The 22,051-nt window shown below is 44.3% G+C and overlaps 1 long non-coding RNA gene across 1 annotated transcript in view; it reads left to right on the top strand.

Moving 5' to 3' along the window:
- The window catches only part of LOC121288123, a 30,484-nt gene extending 17,743 nt beyond the window's left edge, over positions 1-12,741 (top strand). The window contains exon 2 of the long non-coding RNA XR_005945311.1: positions 12,628-12,741. This is a non-coding gene — a long non-coding RNA (uncharacterized LOC121288123). The remainder of the gene's footprint in view (positions 1-12,627) is intronic.
- The last annotated feature ends 9,310 nt before the right edge of the window (positions 12,742-22,051 follow it).

The raw sequence follows: 22,051 nt of genomic DNA, 5'->3' as shown, positions 1-22,051 counted from the left end.
CAGTATTAGTAGGGAAATGGTGTTGAGGAAATTGATGGGATTGAAAGCCGATAAATCCCCAGGGCCTGATAATCTATATCCCAGAGTACTTAAGGAAATGGCCCTAGAAATAGTGGATGCATTGGTGGTCATCTTCCGAGATTCTATAGACTCTGGAAGAGTTCCTACAGATTGGAGGGTAGCTAATGTAACCCCACTATTTAAAAAGGGAGGTAGAGAGAAAACAGGGAATTATAGACCAGTCAGTCTGATGTCGGTAGTGGGGAAAATTCTGGAGTCTATTATAAAAGATTTAATAGGTGTGCACTTGGAAAACAGTGGCAGAATTGAACAGAGTCAATATGGATTTATGAAAGGGAAGTCATGCTTGACAAATCTACTGGAATTTTTCTAGGATGTAACTAGTAGAGTTGATGAGGGGGAGCCAGTGGATGTGGTTTATTTGGACATTCAGAAGGCTTTCGACAAAGTCCCACATTAGAGATTAGCGTGTAAAATTAAAGCGCATGGGATTGGGGGTAGTGTGTTGAAATGGATAGAAAGCTGGTTGGCAGACAGAAAACAAAGAGTAGGAATAAATGGGTCTTTTTCCGAATGGCAGGCAGTAACCCATGGGGTACCGCAGGGATCGGTGCTGGGACCACAGCTATTCTCAATATATATTAATGATTTAGATGAGGTAACTAAAGGTAACATCTCCAAATTTGCAGATGACACAAAGATGGGTGGGAGGGTGAGCTGTGAGGAAGATGCAGAGATGCTTCAGTGTGATTTGGACAAGCTGAGTGAGTGGGCAAATGCATGGCAGATGCAGTATAATGTGGATAAATGTGAGGTTATCCACTTTGGTAGCAAAAACAAGAAGGCAGATTATTATCTGAATGACTATAAATTGAGAGAGGGGATTGTGCAACGAGACTTGGGTGTCCTCCTACACCAGTCACTGAAGGTAAGTATGCAGGTGCAGCAGGCGGTAAAGAAGGCAAATGGTATGTTGGCCTTCATAGCCAGAGGATTTGAGTACAGGAGCAGGGGTATCTTGCTGCAATTATACAGGGCTTTGGTGAGACCACACCTGGAATATTGTGTGCAGCTTTGGTCTCCTTATCTGAGGAAGGATGTTCTTGCTACTAGAGGGAGTGCAGTGAAGGTTTACCAGACTCACTCCTGGGATGGCAGGACTGACATATGAGGAGAGATTGAGTCGATTAGGATTATATTCGCTGGAGTTCAGAAGAATGAGGGGGGATCTCATAGAAAACTATAAAATTCTAACAGGATTAGACAGGGTGTTCCTGATGGTGGGGGAGTCCAGAACCAGGGGTCACATTTTGAGGATATGGGGTAGACCATTTAGGACTGAGATGAGGAGAAATTTCTTCACCCAGAGAGTGGAGAGCCTGTGAAATTCACTACCACAGAAAGTAGTTGAGGCCAAAACATTGTATGTTTTTAAGAAGGAGTTAGATATACCTCTTGGGGCGAAAGGGATCAAAGGATATGGGGAGAAAGCAGGAGCAGGCTATTGAGTTGGATGATCAGCCATGATCATGATGAATAGTGGAGCAAGCTCAAAGGGCCGAACGGCCTACTCCTGCTCCTATTTTCAATGTTTCTATGATCACATTGCTGTTTGTGGGAGCTTACTGTGTGTAAATTGACTGCCATGTTTCCCACGCTACAGCAGTGACTACACTTCAAAAAGTGCTTTATTGGCTGCTAGAGTGCTTTGGGACATCCTGAGATTGTGAAAGGTCCTACATAGCTGCAGGTCTTTCTTTATTTTTCTTTCAAAGAGCCACCACATTCATCATTAGCTAAATGGCCTTTCTGTGCTATGTTTCTATGTATCCTTTACAAGAAAGTTCTCGGTGGCTATCCCATTTACTCTCTTTATCATTATTAGGAATCTGAATGAGATCCCCTTTCTTCAGCATTATTTTCCCAGTTTCACTGCTGAAACATACTTTTTCCATAAAAATCAATGTTTTCTTGAACATTCCGGGTACCTTTTCTAGGAAAAAGAAGGAACTCTTTTGGCGCTTTATTTTTGTAAGTTTGCTGAAATTTCTCATTTTCTTTAACGGTTTCAAATATATTTGAACTTTATACATTCTGTAACGGCATTGCTTAAGCTTTGATATTAACCTTTTACTTACTTAAAACATCTTCGCATTTAATTTGAACTCTCCTCTATGTGTGAATGTATATGTATATACATAAATATGGAATGGATATATATATACACACACACATATATATACATAAATATACAGATACATATATACATAAATATACATATATATGTATATACATATTTGTATGTATATGTATTGTATATATATACATATTTTAAGTATTCCATTTGTTTAGGTTTTTTTTTCTCTCCAAATTTACTTTCTTCACTGCTTCAAGCCAGCCTCCTAATAGCTGGTACATACCTTGTAATCATTCCTTGCTCTATCCAACCTTGTAATCATACCTTGCTCCAATCCAATGTCACAGGGTCAAATCTGACCCCAGTATGATCACTGCTTCTCCAGTGCTATCTAACCTCTCAATTATCTTCCATCTGCAATGAATTCCAGCTCCAAGTTACATCTCCCCCACCCATACACATTTTAACACATTGCTTCAAGAACTACTTTTTGCACGAGATTGTTGAGTTTGAGAGATCATCACCAGTACTCCCCTTAATTCTGTGATTATTAAAACCAGCCATGGTTAGAAAGCTTTCTTTCTCCTTGGCAACTGAAGACATCATAATCTTTTCCCATAAATGACTGCAACTGTCAGCTACACACAACGCCAAGCAGAGGGGCTCAAAGGAACACTTAAGTGCTCTAAAGCTGTAACCAGGCTAATCCTACCCACTGCCAACATTTTGTCAAAATGAAGTTATTAACCAAGTTTGCCCTGACTCACAACGGCTGTGTGTTTTGAGGCGTGCATGCAGCATAAATACATCAATCCTCTCATTTCTGGGCGTCTGCTAGCTTCAAGGAGCTACGGAAGCCAAATTAGCACAATTCTATATAAAAAAGGTTTGAAGTGACAACGTCCCTTCCTTTCCGATGAGCATTTTTTCAGAGACTTGTGTTGGCGGGTTAGTTTGGTGAGTATTTTAGCCTGTTTAAAATTACCTAAATGAACCTGGAAAGCTGCACAGAAACAGTTGGGCAAATAGCTAAAAGAGAGAATTGCTGACCCCCCCCAAACCCCACGGAGGATGTATGCAGCTCTTAACTGAAATTAGCTTGAAGTTCAGTTAGTATTGCAGAATTGATTGGATAATGGGTAACTTTGACTTTAGACTTTGACGTCAATGGGAATAAAAATGGAGAGAGATGTGTAACGGACTGCTGATTCACCATCACCCATTCCAAACTATTGCACAGTCGCAGTTAACCCCATCCTTCCGCTGGGAGCAGAGGCAATGGAAGGTGGAGGCATTCACGTCACCCTGTTGTATTGTTGCCATAGCCCTGCTTTCTCCAACTGAGAAAATTGGAGGGAAAAAAACATAGCACTTCACAGAATCACAGAATTGTTATGGTGTAGAAGGAGGCCATTCGTTGGCTCTCCAAATGAGCATTATGACTTAGTGCCATTCTCCTGCCCTTTCCCCGTACCCCTGCACATTGTTTCTATTCAAATATTCATCTAATGCCTTTTTGAGTGCCTCCATTGAACCTGTCTCCACCACACTTCCAGGCAGTGCACTCAGACCCGAACCACTCGCCGTGTGAAAAAGTTTTTCTCACATCACATTTGCTTCTTTTGAAAACCACTTTAAATCTGCGCCCTCTCGTTCTTGATCCTTTTATGAGAGGGAACAATTTATCCCTATCCGCTCTATCCAGCCCCCTCATGATTTTGAACATTTCTATCAAATCTCCTCTTAGCCTTCTCCTCTCCAAGGAGAACAGTCCCACTTCTCCAATCTATCTTCATAGCTGAAGGTTCTCATCCCTGGAACCAATCTTGTCAACCTCTTCTGCACTCTCTCCAAGGCGTTCATGTTATCCCTATAGTGTGGCATCCAGAATTGTACACAAAGCTCCAGCTGAGGTCTAACTTGATGGCATTCTCTCATCTTCTGGGTATAAAAAAGCCACATCACTCACAAATTGAAAGGTTGCCGCTAAATGTATCCAAGTTGAATAACGTTATGTTTAGCCCCTTACTAACATAACATATAAGCATATTGCATGGCACTCTAGCAGCACAGGATATTGAGAGAATATTATTTTCAGCATTGAATTATATTTTCATTTGCCCGTTTTCTCTATCCCTGTACTGAAGATGTTGACTAGGGTATAGTTAACATGCAAAGGCTGCCCTCCTATATCAGCCACTGTCACCTAACCTAGCACTCATCAGGGACGTATTTAATCCAGGTGACGGTTGTCTCGTCACCAGATAAAGAGCCAATGATAGCTCCTCTTTACCTCCGTTAGGGAAGGCCCACCATATTGAGTGGTGATCAGGGATTTGATTGGCCAGCAGCAGGCCTTCCCCAGATCAAAAAGCCCTGGGGCAGAAATCCGGTCCCCATGAGAGCTGCCAGCCAGTCAGATGCCAGCAGCTGTCTGTTGCAGGCAGTAGTGGTTTCTGCTGGTAATGCACCCACCAGAGCCCCAGGATCAGTAAGGGACCCACACCACAGGTGAGTGAGGGTGAGATGGAGTCGTGGGTGTTGTCTATTGTACTTCAGAGATATATAGAGATGATACATTCCAGGTTATATGTATGCAACAGGAGTTTTAATCAATGCTTTAAAATGTCTGCTCCTCTGCTTCCAGCTACTTGCCTACAGCTTTGTTTCTTTTTCTGTCATCACACCCAAGATGAACTAATCACACACAGAGAACAGAGAACCAATACCAGACACACATAATCAAACACCGAACAGTTGAATAATTGAAGACTAGAGCAGGATGGGAGATGGGTAGAGCATGTAGGGGGTTCAGCAGCAAGGGTAAGGTGTGGCTCACAGTGGACCCCACCCCCTTTCTGAAGCTGGATCCCTCAATCAGGCACTGTTTGTCTGACCACAGGGGATTTCCCTTGGGAACCCACAATCAAACCTGATAAGGTTTCACTTTTTGAGCTTGCCACATGGCAAGGTCCCCACACTCCGCTGGTTGAATACCAGTGGTGGCAGGATGAGGCCCTTGAGTGCCTCATCCCCAGGCTGTGCGATTTTCAGGGATGTCTTTAAAGGTGTGGACTTGTTCCTGTCAAAAGCCCGCATCCAGCACCCTTGACCTGGCTGGCTCCATTGCAAAGATCGGCATTTCCTACTCCTCCACAGCTTTCAATGGTCTCACAGAGGAGTCTGCATGAGGGGACTTCTAAAAGATAAGTTCAAAAGGTCCCCCTCATGCCCCCTTTGCTGAGCTACACCCCCATCCACCCTCCATGGCACTTCATGCTCCCCATGCCAAGTTATAACCCCTCTCATTTTGTATGCTTGTCTGAGTGCCCAAACAGCTATTGGAATATGAAAACACCTGCTTCCTAGAGGAAACATTGTTTGATCAACAGCTCAGGTTCTCTGATCTCTGCTGTCAATTTCACAATGTTTGTTTGCAGAAGCTAAGTGGTTTCAAGGATCTGTGGTTTATGGTCTTTGAGACTTTAAAGAGCCTGTATGTTTGACACTTTCATTAATTGGCAGTGCAGTTTTTTTTTCAGATATCGGAGAAAGTTATCAATGAATTACTTTTTGAAAAGCTTTTTTTTAAAAAAAACACATACTGCATACATTATAGGGTTCTTTGATTCTAGAAAGTGTACAGTGGGTCAATGGGCATGGAAGTGCCACAGCTTGGCATAGGGGGTGAGTAGAGGGGCATAGGGGGCATGGGGTGGGTGGGAGGCATCAGCTGGCATGGATGGGTCATGGGTAGTGTTTGGAGGGTGAAGGGGGTGTGAGGGGTGAATGATGCAGGGCCTTTGTGTTTTTAATTTTAACTGGGATAAAGTCCCACAATACCGAGGTGAGCCTTTTGAATAATCTACTCCTCACTTCTTCCCGGGTCAGCTGGCCCAAGAGCAGTGAAGATCCCACCTCTGCAGGCACTTTCACCCAAGGTGGGCGGGATGAACCGGGAATCTCCCCGACTCCCCCTGCCCACCTCGAGGATGAAAATCCAGGCCAACGTGTCCACACTCATGCACCTGCTAGCTGGAGTCACTGGTAGCAAGCAAGCAGAAGGTGGACCCTGGGCTGATTTTGCCCTTCCCCCCACCCAGAAGGAACAAGATCAATTGAAATGAGTTATTTCATAGGAATCAAAAACTTGGGGCAGCTCAAACCAAATGGCATGATGCCCCATTGGCTGCCACGTTTATACATTGTGCCATTGAAAGAGTCAATGCTGGAGTTTAGAATGTGTCAGCCATGGCTGAATGGTAGCTTGTCTCTGAGTTAAAAGGTAAAATTGTCATCCTCGATTTCAGGTCCCTATCTAGCCTTAAGCCCTCCCGCCCTCTGAGATTTCTATGCTCCTCCAATTCGGACCGCTTGCACTTCCCTAATTTTCATCATTCCACCAATGGCAGCCGTATTGTCAGCTGCCAAGACCCTAGGCTCTGGAATTCTCTTCCTCAACCTCTCTGTCTACCCCCCCCACCGCCCCCACCTCCCCCAACTTTCTTTTAAGATGCCTTTTAAAACCTACCTCTTTGACCAAGCTTTGGTTCAGTGCTCTAATATCTCCTTATGAGGCTTAGTGTCAAATGTTGTTTGACAACACTCCTAGTGAAGCACTTTGGGACATTTTACTATGTCAAAAGGGCTAAAAAAGGCAAGTTGTTTGTGCTGTTATATGGTGTGGTAGACAGTTTGGCATTGTGCCACTTTGCGGAGGGCAGCTGCTTGTCCACAGTATCTTTTATTTGTAACAAGAAAGGGAAGCATAAGGGAGGCATTAAGGAGATAGAAATGGACAGCGTGTACACTCTGAGTTGTATTAGAGAGTGAAAAACAGAGACATTTCTCTGAACTCTTCCTAGAATTTTGGCAAAAAGGAGAAAGAGATAAAAGGAAGTTTGTTTTGTCAGATGCTTGGATTGTCTCTGCTTTGTGCTTTATTTTCTTATCCATCGGCTTGAACATCAAGATGTTTGTGTGCAGCTATTAGTTGATGCTTCCACACGAGAGAGAGTCCATTTATCTGCTTACAGTGTTTCTTTCAGTTGTAACTGGTCAGTGTCAAATTCTGGAATGCCTGAGTGGGACATTCAACTTGCTTTTTTATCCAAGCTCCCAAAGAACGGCCTCTTGAATGTTCTGTACATTGTAAAGCCGTCACTAGCAGAACTAACAGCTATAATAAAATCCTAAGAAAACGGAAGGAGCTGAAGCAGAAGGCCATTCAGCCCATCTAAGTTGCACTGCCGTTTTGGTGCAACTTGCAAAGCCGAGTGCATCAATCGCTTCCTTTGCTTGATACCTTTACCTGGCTGGTGGAGCTGGTGCACAACTTTCTCCTGTTAGAAAGATTGTGATAATCACCAGATAATCTGCTTATTCAGATTGGCTGAGGGATGCCTATTGGCCAAGACACCTTGCTGTTCTTTGAAGTAGTTTCATGGGATCTGACAGTTCAGGTTTACGTTAGTTTCGAAAGTCTTTTGTAACCTCACAGAAGGGTGGAGACATATTCCAGCACAAGTCCAGGACCTTTGCCCTTGAGCCTGCCGAATTTTCCCCTCACCCTCATTTTATATGCAAATGAAAGGAGCTGTCAGCTGTGGCTCATTGGTCTCTGCCCTCAGATTCAGAAGGTTCTGGGTTCAAATCCCGTTCCAGAGACATAATGCATGATCTAGGCTGACGTTCCCAGTGCAGTAGAGGCTCTTCTCCCAAATGGGATCTTTGACATCCAGTACTTTGAGGTTGGATTTTAGGGTCCCTGATGGCAGCTTTGCAGGTTGTTGAGGGAGCCCATAAAATTGCCAGGGTACGGTGTCTGCCCCTGCTGTAATTTTACAAGAGGCAAGGGAGACAGCAAGCAGCTCACTCATGGGCCAATTGAGGCTGTTAAGGCACCAATTAATGGCCTCATCCCACTACCACTTGGATTTAGCCAGTGGACAGAGAGGCCCAATACAAGCGTCCAGCCCAGTGGTTCTCACTGCATAGGCTGGAGGCAGGCAGGCAAAGAAGGGGTGCCTCCTGGGCCCATCGGAGAGCCCACCACTACCCCTTTACCTTGCACTCCAGCTCTGGCTCTTCAGCACTGGGGACTGTCGTAGTCCCAGCAGTGGCCACTGCACCCAGTGGCGCTGTTGGGACTAGAGAGCTGCCAGCCATTTTATTGACCAGCAATTCTCTGAGGCAGGACTTCCTGCACAGATATTCTACCTTAAATACCTGCGGGACAAGTTTACTCCCGACGTTTGCCTTCGGATGAGCAGGGACCCCCCGCCACCCCAACCACCCAAGCCCCCTGTTAAATCCAGCTCATGATCTTTGTTAAGAGACTAGCATTATATTCCAGATTAATTAATTGAAATTAAGTTCCTCCATCTGCCATGGTAGATTTTGAATTAATGTTTCTGAAGCATTTGTCTAGATCACTAGCCTAGTAACATTACCACGACACTATGGTGCCCAGAATGGTAGGAGATGGACTTTGGCCTTTATTCAGCTTGTAATTCCTACGTTCCCATCTATCATTGCTGAGATATTAGCTAATATAACATTTATATTGGACATTAAATTCATCAGACACAGATTAATTTTTTTGATGAATTGGTGGCAATGCACCACATTCATTAAATGTTCTAGGCAAATAACATTGCAGAATGAAATGGAATGGATCTGACAGGCACACCGCCACTAAAACATACTCCAAACTGAATAGGTCCTTGTTGCTTTCCTTTTAACATTAGAATAATGTGATTTCACAACCGATATTTAATCTGGATTTACAGGCAAGAGCTTTGAAAACCTCAGTGTTACAGTTTGCAATAATTATCTGGCGCCTACAGATTGCAAGGCTGCCTTGCAATAACTCTACGTAGTCATTATTCTCTTGAGAAAAGTGTCACCGATCACTCCTCAGATCTCCACTGAGCTAGCAAACAAGCTTGATTGCTCCATTTTTTTCCTCGCTACGTCAGCATTTTGACTCAGCTCCCCCCAGGGAAATCTGTTGGAATCTGCAAAATTATACTCACTTGCGTCAATTGGAATGACTGAAATTAGAGGGGCACAGAGGGTTGACTTGCTGCTACATTGGCTCAGGAAAACCGCCAAACCACAGATTAAGTGGCTGCGGTCCTTCTCAACGACGCACTCATCAAATTCAGCGCCACCTAATCCAACAGCAACACCACCCAGTTTCTCGATTGGGACGTATCCTCAGACAGTTGAGGCCTTAACGGTGGATTCTGTTCAAAGTCGCACACACACAGTACAAGAAGAAAACAATTTAATTTTCCTTTCATTTATTACAATGTACTTACAGCACACACTTATAACAGAATGGAGGGGAAATGAGCCTGTTGATAATTTTGGTGAAAAATCACGTGCAAATTGCTATATTATCTTAAGCCACCTGGGATCTGCATTTCCAACACAACTTCTCGTGGAACAAATGCCAGTGTAAGTATTTTATACCATCCTAAAGTAATTGTTGAAACTCAGTTAAGAAGGTGCTTCTAGACCAGCGTTCAGCATACTGTTCAAAACGAAGAGTATAAATACTGTAATAATGGCAAAATACTGAGAATGCTGGAAATCTGAAATAAGAACAGAAAATGCTGGAAAAACTCAGCAGGTCTGGCAGCATCTGTGGAGAGAGAAACACAGTTAGCCTTTCAACCATAACATAACTCTTTATCAAAATTTATAGGCCTGATTTTCACCCTCGGTGTAGCTGGAAGTGGATGTAAAACCCAATTAACGGCCAGCCAGTGTGAAAGGTACCCGGAGAAAGGTTCAGCATTGGTAGTGGGGGAGGGAAGAGGGCGGGCATTGATGTCAACGCGGGTGCTGGCGAGCGCTTCCATTGAGCTCCCTGAAGGGAGACAGATGCCCCAGGGAGCTGCAGACTTCCAAATAATAAAATAAAGCACAAAAATGCTGCAAAAAAATGTCCACGTCCATGCAATCAAGCACCTGAAAGCAGACCTCATTTAAAAAAAAAGTCCCCAGATACTTTTTTTTATTTTAAATCCTAACGGAGATTTCATCCCGCCCTTGGATGAGGTTTCATCAAAAATGCAAAGCTCCCCTGGCCGATTGGCCCATCCATGAAAAATTGCTTTCAATTTGGCTATTAATGGGCCTAATTGCCCGCGGGCGCTCTTCCGACTTTTGTGCGTGCCCATCGAACGAAGTATCACGCGAGCGCGCGATGATGTCGGGACGCTCTACCAACGTCATCTCGCACAATCTTACGCCTGTGTAGGTAGGTCAAGCACCCACTTGCCTGTGGGATGTAAAATTCCGGCTGTAAATACTGTATTTGTCTTCCTTCTGTAACATGGCTTATACAAATGGATGGTCAAGGTACATTGGCTAATTAATTTTTCACTTACAAGTGCTCCTCATCATGGAGGAAGCAGAGCTTGGCAGATCTTTTGCTTGTGAGGAGAGGCTCGCCAGAAGAGATACGCATCTGTTACATTCTATTGTGAGATGATGGTGAACTTCAGTGTAAATTACACCACTGTTCAAAGAAATAAAAATAGAAATCATTTTGGAAAATCAACAGGAGAATGAGTTGCACAATTACTCACACTCTTTCACTGACTCCAATTTCACTCTCTCGCTTGATGGCAACCAAAATATCAACTCAGTGTTCAATAAAGAACCAGAGCATTACTGCCTCTTTCACTTCTTAAAATCCCACCTATTTTAAGTTTGCTTAAAACCAAATGTCATCCAATCTCTTTCTAGTCTTTGTAGTCTTCTTTCACAAACACTCGTTTGCCAAACACTCTTCCTTTCCACGATGAGGTGCATCTTTAAGTGAAGAATTAATTAACAACATCTCCATTACCCATATGTATGATATATAGGTAATGTATATTATATATAGGTAATTACCCTCAGTCCACAAAGGACTATAGGCATCTCTCTCCATTAGGGAAACAATTGGTTATATATAGCTTGAGGGACACACCTATGGAGCAAGGCAAGGAGGCAGGTGTCCATATAATATCATCTGTGATAAACATACACAAGATATTCTTTGTGTATTTGTGCTAATTCAGACTCAGGAGACTCTATTTTGCATGCTTTAAAATGTCCATCTGTAGAAGAGTAGTTAAAATCGAATTATAAGATAGTAATCTCATTGGGAGTTATGAAGCTCTTGATTTGACTGTTCATGAATCACTGCAATTTTTCCAATATTTCAATACTATTTACATGTTGATAGGATATTAAGAGTAGCACACCCCATATCACTGGCATATGATCTTGCTTGACCTACTTTCCAGTTCACTAATGCTTCAATTTTAAAATTCTTATCCTTGGGTTCAACTCCCTCCATGGCCTCACCTCTCCCTAGCTCCATAATCTCCAACCCTCCATGATCTATGATCTTCCAATTCCACCCTTTTGTGCGCTCCCACTTCCTTCACCACCCCATCAGTCACCTGGGCCCTAATCTGTGAAATTCCCTCCCAAAACTTCTCTAACTCTCTCTCTCCTCCTTGAAGACCTTTCTTAAAATTATTTTCCTTCACCTTGTCATAATGTTTACTTCTTTGGCTCAATGTCAATTTTTGTCAGATTACGCTCCTGTGAAGCACCTTGGAACATTTTATGACATTGAAGTTGCTAAGGAAATGAAAAGTTGTTGTTGAAGCATTAATGATTACATCACAATCATTGTCTCCTACTGAGCAATGATGGTCAATTACCAAAGAATAATTGTATGAATGGAGGGCAGGGAAGTACTTAGTTACTTTGAAGAACTAACATGAAAGTTACAGAAAAATAGACACAAGATCATGCCTCCGATTCACTTCAAGTACCTCATAGTCTTGGCAATGCCACTGCAAATAGTTGTTGAGTAGATGCCAGGCACTGTCCCACAGGGAGAGAAAGAAAATCAGAAACAGTTTTAAGCCCCATTTAGTCCATTCTCATTTGGTTCCCAGAATCCAGTTACATACAAACATATGAATTAGGAGCAAGAGTAGGCCACTTGGTCCCTCGAGCCTGCTCCACCATTCAATAAGATCATGCCTGATCTGATTGTAACCTCAGCTCCACATTCCCACCTACCCCCCTATAACCTTTCACCCCCTTGCTTATCAAGAATCTATCTACCCCTGCTTTAAAATTATTCAAAGACTCTGCTTCCACTGCCTTCTGAGGAAGAGAGTTCCAAAGACTCTCAACCCTCTGGGAGAAAAAAATTCTCCTCATCTCTACCTTAAATGGGTGACCTCAGATGATGATGTAGAAGGCAGGATCTAGGAGTAAGGGAAATAAGTAATTTTAACAGATCTTGACCTGCAAAATGAAAATGAATAGGTAATCCGTTGTTTGCATATATATTTATATAGGAGAAATGTTCAACATAGATGAATGTGCATCTCAAACCCCCCCCGACCTAATGATTCATGGGTCCCTTTATTCCATTCCTGAAGATCGGTGAGCGTGCGGCGTTGAGTTGACGATACAAGTGATGCTAACGCTGAAGAACAGCAAGCGTGAAAGCCATTCAGAAAACAACAGTTGACATCGACCACAGGATGTGCAAAATGAGAGGCGAATACAAGGTCATTTCGCAAATGAGAAGGTGGTAAAGGAGTGCACATATTTAAATGCTGTTGAAGTTAACCAGCTGAAGATTTTACTGATGTCAAGTTTAGCCTTATCAAAATATTGCCCTATTAAAGAAGCTGAAGCTTGAACAAAAGGAACGAGCAGCTTCTGGTCAAAACGGTCATTATTTACATTTACACCTGCGATTTATAGCACAGTTAATTTTAGCTTGTGCTATTTTGGGCGAGGAGAATATAGCGTGACAGTGATAAACGTCAGGGCTTTTAATAGTGCAGCTCAGATCCATGCGTTAAAAATAAAGTGAAGGACATAAGGTTGAGCAATCAAGAGACTTGATTTATCTGCCCTGCGGATGCGAGGTGGGGTGCCCTGCAATTTATCAAGTGCCGAATAGTGTCTTTCTGAGCCACATCAAGATTGATGGAAATCCACTGGGTTATCCATTAAACATACTGTAAGCTGCACCTTTCATGACACATGACTGACTGACTGCACAGAACTACAACACACAATTCAGCTTTGCAACGGTGAAAGTGAATAGTTCCTAGTCCAGCCTAATGTGGGGATAATTTCATTGCCCAATGGAGGCAGAATTCATGCTAACCAAAAATAAGAACAGTTGTATTAAAAGCCTCACCAACACGTGCGATTGGCACAGAATTATCTCCTCTTCTTAGCATATCAAGTGTCACAGAATTTCCTGTAAAGCCCCTGGTTATCTAATTGAAACATTTTGGGCAGAATATTGCGCTCGTCAGGCGGGCCCGACCTGAATGAGCGTAAAGTGACGCGCGATGATGTCGGACGAGAGTCCCAACGTCATCGCGCACTCGTGCGATGTTTCAGTCGGCTGGCGGGCGGGCAGAAAGGCCAAGCGGCCTTTAGCATTTTTGGCGGGATGAGGTTTTGACCAGCGATTAATAGAAAATAAAAACTTTTTTTGCGGACGTTCCTGCTCTTGCGACAGAGCAACATGAGGGGGGACATGTTTTCATTATTTTAAAATTCTTTATTTATATCGATAAAAATCTTCCGCTCCCCGAGGCAGCTCTGTGCCTCAGGGAGCTTTCACTGCGCGCGCCCATGAGCACATGCGAACTTCAGCGCTCGCACTCCTCCCGCCCCCACCCAGGCAGCGCAGCAGTGCGTAATTCACGCCGACTGGCCGTTAATTGGCCAGCCAGGGTGAAACGGTGGTCGGGGCCCTGATTGCGGGCTGTGTTCGGCTTCCCGACTGCTCCCAGGCCCGCCCACTGAGCCCGCCCGACAAGGGCAAAATTCTGCCTGTAGAATTCTTAAGGGGGATCAACGGGGGTGGATGCTGAGAAAATGTTTTCCCTGGCTGCGGAGTCTAGAACATAGAGTTACAGTCTCGGAATAAGCTGTCGACTAATTAAGACTGAGGTGAGTGGAAATTTCTTCACTCAAAGGGTCGTGAATCTTTGGAGTTCTCCAGCCCAGGGTGCTCAGTCTTTGAGTATATTCAAGACAAAGATTGATAGGTTTTTGGATATTAAGGGAATAAACGGATATGGGCGTAGTGCAGGAAAGTGGAATTAAGGCAGCAGATCAGTCAATGTCTTATCGAATGGCGGAGCAATTCAAAGGGCCAAATGGTCCAATACAGCGGCTGTGCTTACGTTCTCAGTGCTCAACTAGCTGACCTCAGCCAGGTAGGGTTATAGGGTTTCAATAGTCAACCTCAGCATCCTGGGGCTGTGTTGGGGAAAGAGTGGAAATCGGAACTTGTGCAGATGTTGAAGTGAAGGCCCACCATGATTGAATAGTATGCTAACAATGGCATGAGGTACCATTTGGCTGATATGCTAGTGCTGCATTTCAGAGGTGCCATCTTTCAGGTGTGCCCCATCTACCCTACTGGATGGACTATTTGATGGAGAGGAGGGATGTTCTCCCAGCGTCCTGGACAACATCCATCCCTTGATGAACCATTCCTAAACTGTTTGATCAGTCATTTACCTCGTTGCCAGTTTTGGAACCTTGCTTACTTCGACTCAGTAGCTCCTTCGCATGAGGCAGACAAAGCTCTCCATTCTCTCCTGTCCACAGCCAATGTTCTTGCGTCACTCCAGCATCTGTTGACCAGCTGGAAATCTCTACCGACAGCCTGGCGCCAGTTGATTTTGGGTTGCCTTCTTCCTGTACGACTGGTAGGAACCCACAGCATGACCTGATGGGTAGGCCACGATAGCAGAAGTTGGCTGACATGGCCTTGCCAGCTGAGCCTTCTGTTGCAGATGATGAATTAAACCGGAGGCTGTTTTGTGATTTTTCTTACTTCAGCGTTGGGTCTGAAATCCCTCCAGTGTGTGCCTAGAATCCTTCAAAAGACACCTGGCATCAAAGGCATCCCATTTCCCTTCTTGGCAGTTTTTCAGGTTCCAAGTTTGGGGCCCGGCTCTTTGCAAATGCCGATGAAACTCCAATAACAGCCAATTAAAGTAATTTGGCTACTCTTTTTCCTAATCAAACAAATCTGTACAACTCATCGACCTTACTACATAACAGCAGGAAGGAAAAACACTAATGTCTTTTTGTCTGATCAGATCTAACATAAACACAGCAACACATCAGCACCCATGTGCTGTTTTATTTATATAATAAAAGGACAGAGAAACATCTGCCCCTCCATTCTATCAAGTTCCCTTGCATGGAAAGGCCTCGATTTTAAAGTGATCTTCCCCTTGTCTTCAAATCCCTCCATGGCTTTACCCCCTCCTTATTTCTGCAATCATCTCAGGCCCTCCAAGATTGCTGTGCCCCTCTACTTCTAGCCTCTGGAATATCCCCAGTTTTCATCACTCCGCTATGTTAGGCCATGCAGGGCAATGAACAATAACAAATGCAGTTGGAGGAGCACAGATATTCTTCCAGTCATACTCAATTCCAAGCGGAAGGCCTACCAGTGCACCCATGCCTGGGAGCAGTTACTCTGTGCCAAATTCCAGAATTCAGGAAAAAAAACACACAGGCCACACCACTCCCAGTAAAATTTTGAAACTTGAAACAACGATGGAAAGCATCAAAAATGTGTAGGATCACAACATCCAGAAGAAATAAACCAGCAGCTAACATCTATAGTTGGTCATAGAGTCGTAGAGGTCTACAGCACAGAAAAAGGCCCTTCGGCCCATCGAGTCTGCGCCGGTCAAACAAGTACCAAACCTAATCTAATAATGGTGGTCGCTTTATATGGCGCTGATGGGAGGGAGGGCGTCGCTCACAATGCTTAATGCATTTTCTGCTGTGTGAGGTTAAGAGAAGGCATGAGTCATGTTTTCCACTGCGACAGTCTGTCTTAAATCCAGCCCTGTCTTTGGGCCGAAAGATCTGATTGAAAAGAACAATATTTTGAAACCTTGACTTGGGCTCTTTTTGAGACAAACAAGAAGACAAACAGGTGTGCTGTAACAGACCAAAATGATTTGTGGCGTTGTTTTAGTCAGTTAATTTATATAAAAGCATTTTGACATCAATGTACTCATGCAAAAGCAAAAGATATAACAATTGTAAGCTTGACCCAGAAAAAGAATGGCTTACAACTCAACACATTTCCTGCAACAACACTTCAAACCTTGACAGTCTGACACATGTGAGCAACTTCAGTGAAGATGAAGCAACGGCTTAAACCCAGTCATGAAAGAAAGGCTCTTTGATAGTCTCCCAACCTGCACAGCCAGATGGCTGTAGACTGAGCTGCCAGTGTATACTTGTCAGGTCCGCAGCCCCATAATCTCACACCATCACCCCCTCAATCTCACCACCACTCATCCTCCCACACCTGTTCACAACTCTTGCACACCACCCACCCACCCTCCCCCTCCGACCTTTGCATGCCACACCCACGTTCACCACCAGCCCCCGTCCTTTCCCTCCCCTTCACTCGCCTCCCTTCCCCATCGTCTTAGCCTCCTCTCTCCTGCCAGTAGGCCCACGTCTGACACCCACCTGACCAATTTTGCGCTGGCTGCCTCCTGTTGAATGCAAGAATGTCAACAACGCACGGTTCACTCGCCAATCAGTTAAAGGGAATTTAGAAGAGTGAGAGCCAACTTGAGTGAAACATATAAGATCGTTAGAGGACTTGACAGGGTGGATGTGGAAAAGATGGTTCCTCTTGTGGGAGAATCTAGAACTAGGGGTCACTGTTTTAAAAATAAGGGGTCATCCATTTAAGACAGAGAAGAGGAAAAGTTTCTTCCTCACAGAGGGTTGTGACACTTTGGAACTCTTCCTCAAAAGGAGGTTGAGGCAGAGTCTTTGAATATCTGTAAGGCAGAGGTATTTAGATTCTTGATAAGGGGGGGAGGGTGGTGAAAGGTTATTGGGGGAAGGCAGGAATGTGAAGTTGAGGTTAAAATGAGATCAACCATGATCTTATTGAATGGCAGAGCAGGCTCGAGGGGCCAGGTGACCTACTCCTGCTCCTGGTTCATATGTTCGTATGTGTACGTTAATGGTAGGATTCTTCGATCTGAATGACCCATGGCAAAAGGAACCAAACAGAAAGGACACATTTGCTGGCATTGTGCTTTTTAGATGTGCACAACAAAATATCAGCCGGAAAGCAATATCAACAACTTGCATTTATGTGGCACCTTCAGCATAGTAAAATGTATTAACGTACTTCACTGGGTTGGCATCAAAAATAAAATTGACACCAAGTCACTTAAGGAGATATTCGGGCAGCTGATTAATAGCTTGGTCAAAGGGGTAGGTTTTAAGGAGGGTCTTAAAGGAGGAGAGAGAGCCAAAGAGGCAGAGAGGGAAGGAATTCTGGCGCAGGACCCCAGGCAGCTGATAGCACAGCCAGCAAAAATGGGGCGAATAAAACTGGGGATCCTCAAGAGGTCAGAATTGGAGGAGTGCAGATATCGCAGAGGGTTATAGGGAAGGACGTGTCCAGGCTGAGACTAACACAAACCAAGGGGTCATCCACAGGTTTCATATAAATGCATACAGTACGACTTATAGCATTATGCCATGGATCCGGCACATCTATGAACAATGAGATATATTCCCAAGCAAGGGAGTAGCAAATGTGCACCATTGTCCTTCAGGGGAAGTATTTTAAAAGGTTCGGACTGGGAAGCTGAGTTTTTCTTGGGTCTGTTCCTGTGTTGTTTCTTAACTTCTACCTCCTTTATCCATCCGGGCTTTTTTTGTCCTGTTATTGTCCTGGTGTAAGGATCATCTCTTTAACAAAATGGCCTGGGGCTGGATTTTATGACCCCCGCCCACCCCCCTACAACCCGCCAGGTCTGGTTTGATATGAGGCCACCACATTCCTGCCCACCCCAAGCTGTCCCCTATAACATGGTAGTTGGGCAGGGACCAAAATCAGCAGCCTGCTCGCCATTTTTAAATAAAGGATTTAGGGTCAATTGAACTAGTCACCAAGCCAATTGAACCAGATAATGCTCTGCTCACACCATAGTACAGTTGTTGGGGGCCGGAAGGCAAGAGTGGGCAGGCCATTATTTTTTACACAAACTGCTTAAGAAGTGGTGATTATGACCTTGGGGGGGTAGGGGGTGGGGGGGCGGGGATACCGTGTGCACCTCCCCACTTCGTTCCTTCCCCACCAGGACTCCAAAACCCACACCCCCCCCACCCCCCTCACGCCCCTCCATAGGTTGCCAGATTCCTCCCCGCCCTATAAGTCCAGCTCTTACCTCACTCTAGACGCCATTGCTCTTCCTCATGGGCCTCCTTGCAATCCCAGCAGCACCCACTACCGAGCTCTGGCACTGCTGGCACTGCCGGAGCTGCCGGCCAATCAGATTGGCCAGCTGCTCTCGAGGGTGGGACTTCCTCCCGCTGAGGGGCTTTGTGCTGGATAGCCCACCGGCAGTGAGCTGTGGCTGCAGGGTGGGCTTCTTTTAGGTGCATCAACTGCCTGCCGACTCTTGCATCAGGAGTGCAAGCAATACGCCCCCTGCACCCACCCCCCACCCCCCCACCGTGAACCCCAGCCCCTGGGTTCGAACAAGATATATTGGTTGTGATACTATCCATCACATACTCTATCGGGACCAGTCAATTCCCAGAACCTTAAGAAAAAAGCTGTGGAGTTGCCTCTTACCTTGCCACCTGTGAGTTACAAGTAATCTATTGGTACAGAACACAAATATATTTATTAACCACATAATCTGTTGTTTTTTATCATGTGCTATTGAATCTTTTGAGTCCTTTTGTCTTTCAAATAGCCAGACGCCAGTCATAGCTCTGTTGGTAGCACTCTTGCCTCTGAGTCAGAAGGTTTTGGGTTTGAGTCCCACTCCAAGCATTAAGCATAAAAATGGAGGCTGCCCTATTGGAGATGCTGTCTTTCACATGCGATATTAAGCCAAAGCCTCATCTACCCCTGGGCGAATGTAAAAGATCCCTGACACTATTTCAAAGAGAGAGCAGGGGAGTTATCCGGGGTGTCTTAGTTAGTACTTATATGTCAATCAGCATCATGAAGGCGATCTCATTATTATCACATTACTGTTGGGAGCTTGCTGTGTGCAAATTGGCTGCTGCATTTCCTACATTACAACAGTGTCTACTCTTCAAAAGTACTTCAATGGATGTGAAGTGCTTTGAGATGTCCGCTGGTCATGAAAGTTGCAATATATATGTAAGTTTTTCTTAGGTACATTTTTCTTTGCAGGACACCACCTGAATTGATTTGCTCCAAGTTTATAAGGGAAAAGCATTATAATCGCAATTATATTCAACTTTAACCTTGCAGCTTTGTGGGACTATGACAGCAATGCTAAGCCCAGACCAAGTATGATGGTTTAGGTCGTAATCCCTACAAGAAGAGAAGGAGATTGCAAAACATTTGTAGAGGATATGACTCAAGATATGACTGGTCTTGATTCAATGAGCTGTGAAGAAAGGTCATGGATAAATCTGCTCCCATTGGAGCGAGGAAGGTTGAGAAGGGGGAACAAGAAATTTTATAGTCCTGAGAGATTTATATGGAAAGTACAGGAAGGAAAGAATCATGCGGTGTGATCGGAACCTAGGAAATCTCAAGTGAAAATGTTGTTAAAGGGGAAAGCCATAACCTAACCTTACTTTTATTTTTATTGCCAAGTGGTGGCCAGAACATCAAGGCCTAGATATTTTGCATGGTTGCTTCCTATCTCCACAATAATTTTTGCCTTTTCTCCAGGAATTCTCCTAATCGCTAACTAAAGTTATGAAGAGAGAATAAGAGAACCCTGCAGACTTTCTGGGCTCTAATACTTGGATCAGTGGCTGCCTCAATGCTACTGGGAGCTTGGTATTTTATCCAAAATTATTGGCTGCCACTTTGAAATGATAACTTTATATTTACTTATTAGGAAGACTCACAGCATCATCACAGAACATTTATGGCCTTGCATGCAAGTCTCACTGTATCTTTATGGTCCTTGGAAACCAGTTTCATAGTGTAGTAACTGAAGGTATAGCCTCTCCTGCTGTCTTATCAGGGGTCACATGATGTGCTGGGAGGCTCTGACCAATGATCCCTAAGTGCGAGTAATCCAAGAGGGGCCGGGTCTTCCTGATGAGAGTCCTGATCGAGCATGTAGCACCTGAAGAAGCTCCCTGTAATAAAGTTTATCTGTTTCTTGTTGAAATCTGTCTGCTTCGTCAAGTCATTACATTTGACGATGAGGGTAAAATTGCTCCAGCACTGCACCTCACCTTGTTAACCTTAGTACATTGAATCTTAAGAAAAAAGAAAAGACTGCCCGCCAATCATGCCACTCTTTGGCAGAATCAATCTTTACGATGCAACTATGGAAGACTGGAGGTGGTATGTAGAGTGCCTTGGTTTTTATTTCGTAATGAATGAAATCACTGTGGAAGGAAAACAGAAAGCAGTCCTTTTGTGTATATGTGGTAGCAAGACATATAATCTCATCGACTCCGACGGCCAATTCTAAGTCCTTTAATGAATTAATGGAACTCGTGAAAACGCATTTCCAGCCGAAGCCATCCATAATAATGCAGCAGTTTAAATTTAATTCCAGAGCTAGGGCCCCGGGAGAGTCCACCACAACTTATGGAGTGAAACTGAAGCAGTTGACAGAACACTACGACTTCAGGGACACACTAAATGATATGCTGCCGGATCGATTGGTTTGTGGAGTTCAGGATGATGCTATTCAGCGCCCTAGAAATCTCCCTCTCCATGGAAAGTGCTGCGAGAGACTCGTAAGTCTTTACAACACATACAACATGGCGCCATACTTCATATGGGGTGGGAACCTACCGCTAGGGGGGGCGTGAAAACTAGGCCCACGGCATCGAAGCGAGAGGCAGTGTCTGCTGTTAGAAACATGAAAATGCCTAGCAGGAAACACGTCAGCAGCAGCTCCAAGGTTAATTTGTTATAGATGTGGAGGTGACCACAGACTGGACAACTGTAGGTGCGAGAAGGCAGAATGCCAGTACTGCCATAAGAAAGATCAAAGGTCATGTAGTTACAGCAACGTAGGGTAAAGTCGAAACAGCCCATAAAGCAGCAAACCAACATGACTGAATTAAAAAATACAGCAGATCCTGAAGCTGCCAATACCGACATTTCTTCCCCGTATAACGTAACTGCTGTAAAAACCGAAACTATCACTGTCACGATCCAAGTTAATGGGAAGCCACTAATACTTGTGGAAGATACAGCAGCTTCAACTACAGTGATGGGACAACGCACACTCAAATACCTAAATGAAGGTATCCAGCCATTGAACCTGGAGTGGACAACCGCTAAAGTAAAGACATACACTGTGGAATCTATTCAGGGCAAAGACATCATCACAGTACCAGTGTCTTATAGGCAACAGATATTGATCCTCAGGTGACATCCTGTTTCTTTAAGGCCAGACCTATGCCTTATGTGTTGAAGGAGAAGGTGGATGCAGAACTGTGCCCGTTAGAAAAGCTGGGCATCATCCAACCTGTCCAATTCTTGGAATGGGCAGCACCCATAATTCCAATGGCTGAGCCTGACCAAACCATACACATTTGCGGGGACTATAACTTGAATGTAAACAAGGCAGTGAAACTAGACAAGTACCTCATTCCAAGGATAGATGACTTATATGCAAAGCTGGCTGAAGGCAAGTCTTATGCAAAATTCGATATGAGCCATGCCTACCAACAATTAGAACTGGATAGCACATCAAGAGAATATATGACTATTAACACACGCAAGGGTCTTTGTCAATGCACTCGCCTACCCTTTGGAATATCATCTGCATGCGTTATCTTCCAGAGAACAAT

The sequence above is a fragment of the Carcharodon carcharias genome, chromosome 15, assembly GCF_017639515.1.
Source record: "Carcharodon carcharias isolate sCarCar2 chromosome 15, sCarCar2.pri, whole genome shotgun sequence".
Lineage (NCBI taxonomy): Eukaryota > Metazoa > Chordata > Chondrichthyes > Lamniformes > Lamnidae > Carcharodon > Carcharodon carcharias.
This window is presented reverse-complemented; position numbering and strand designations above follow the sequence as displayed.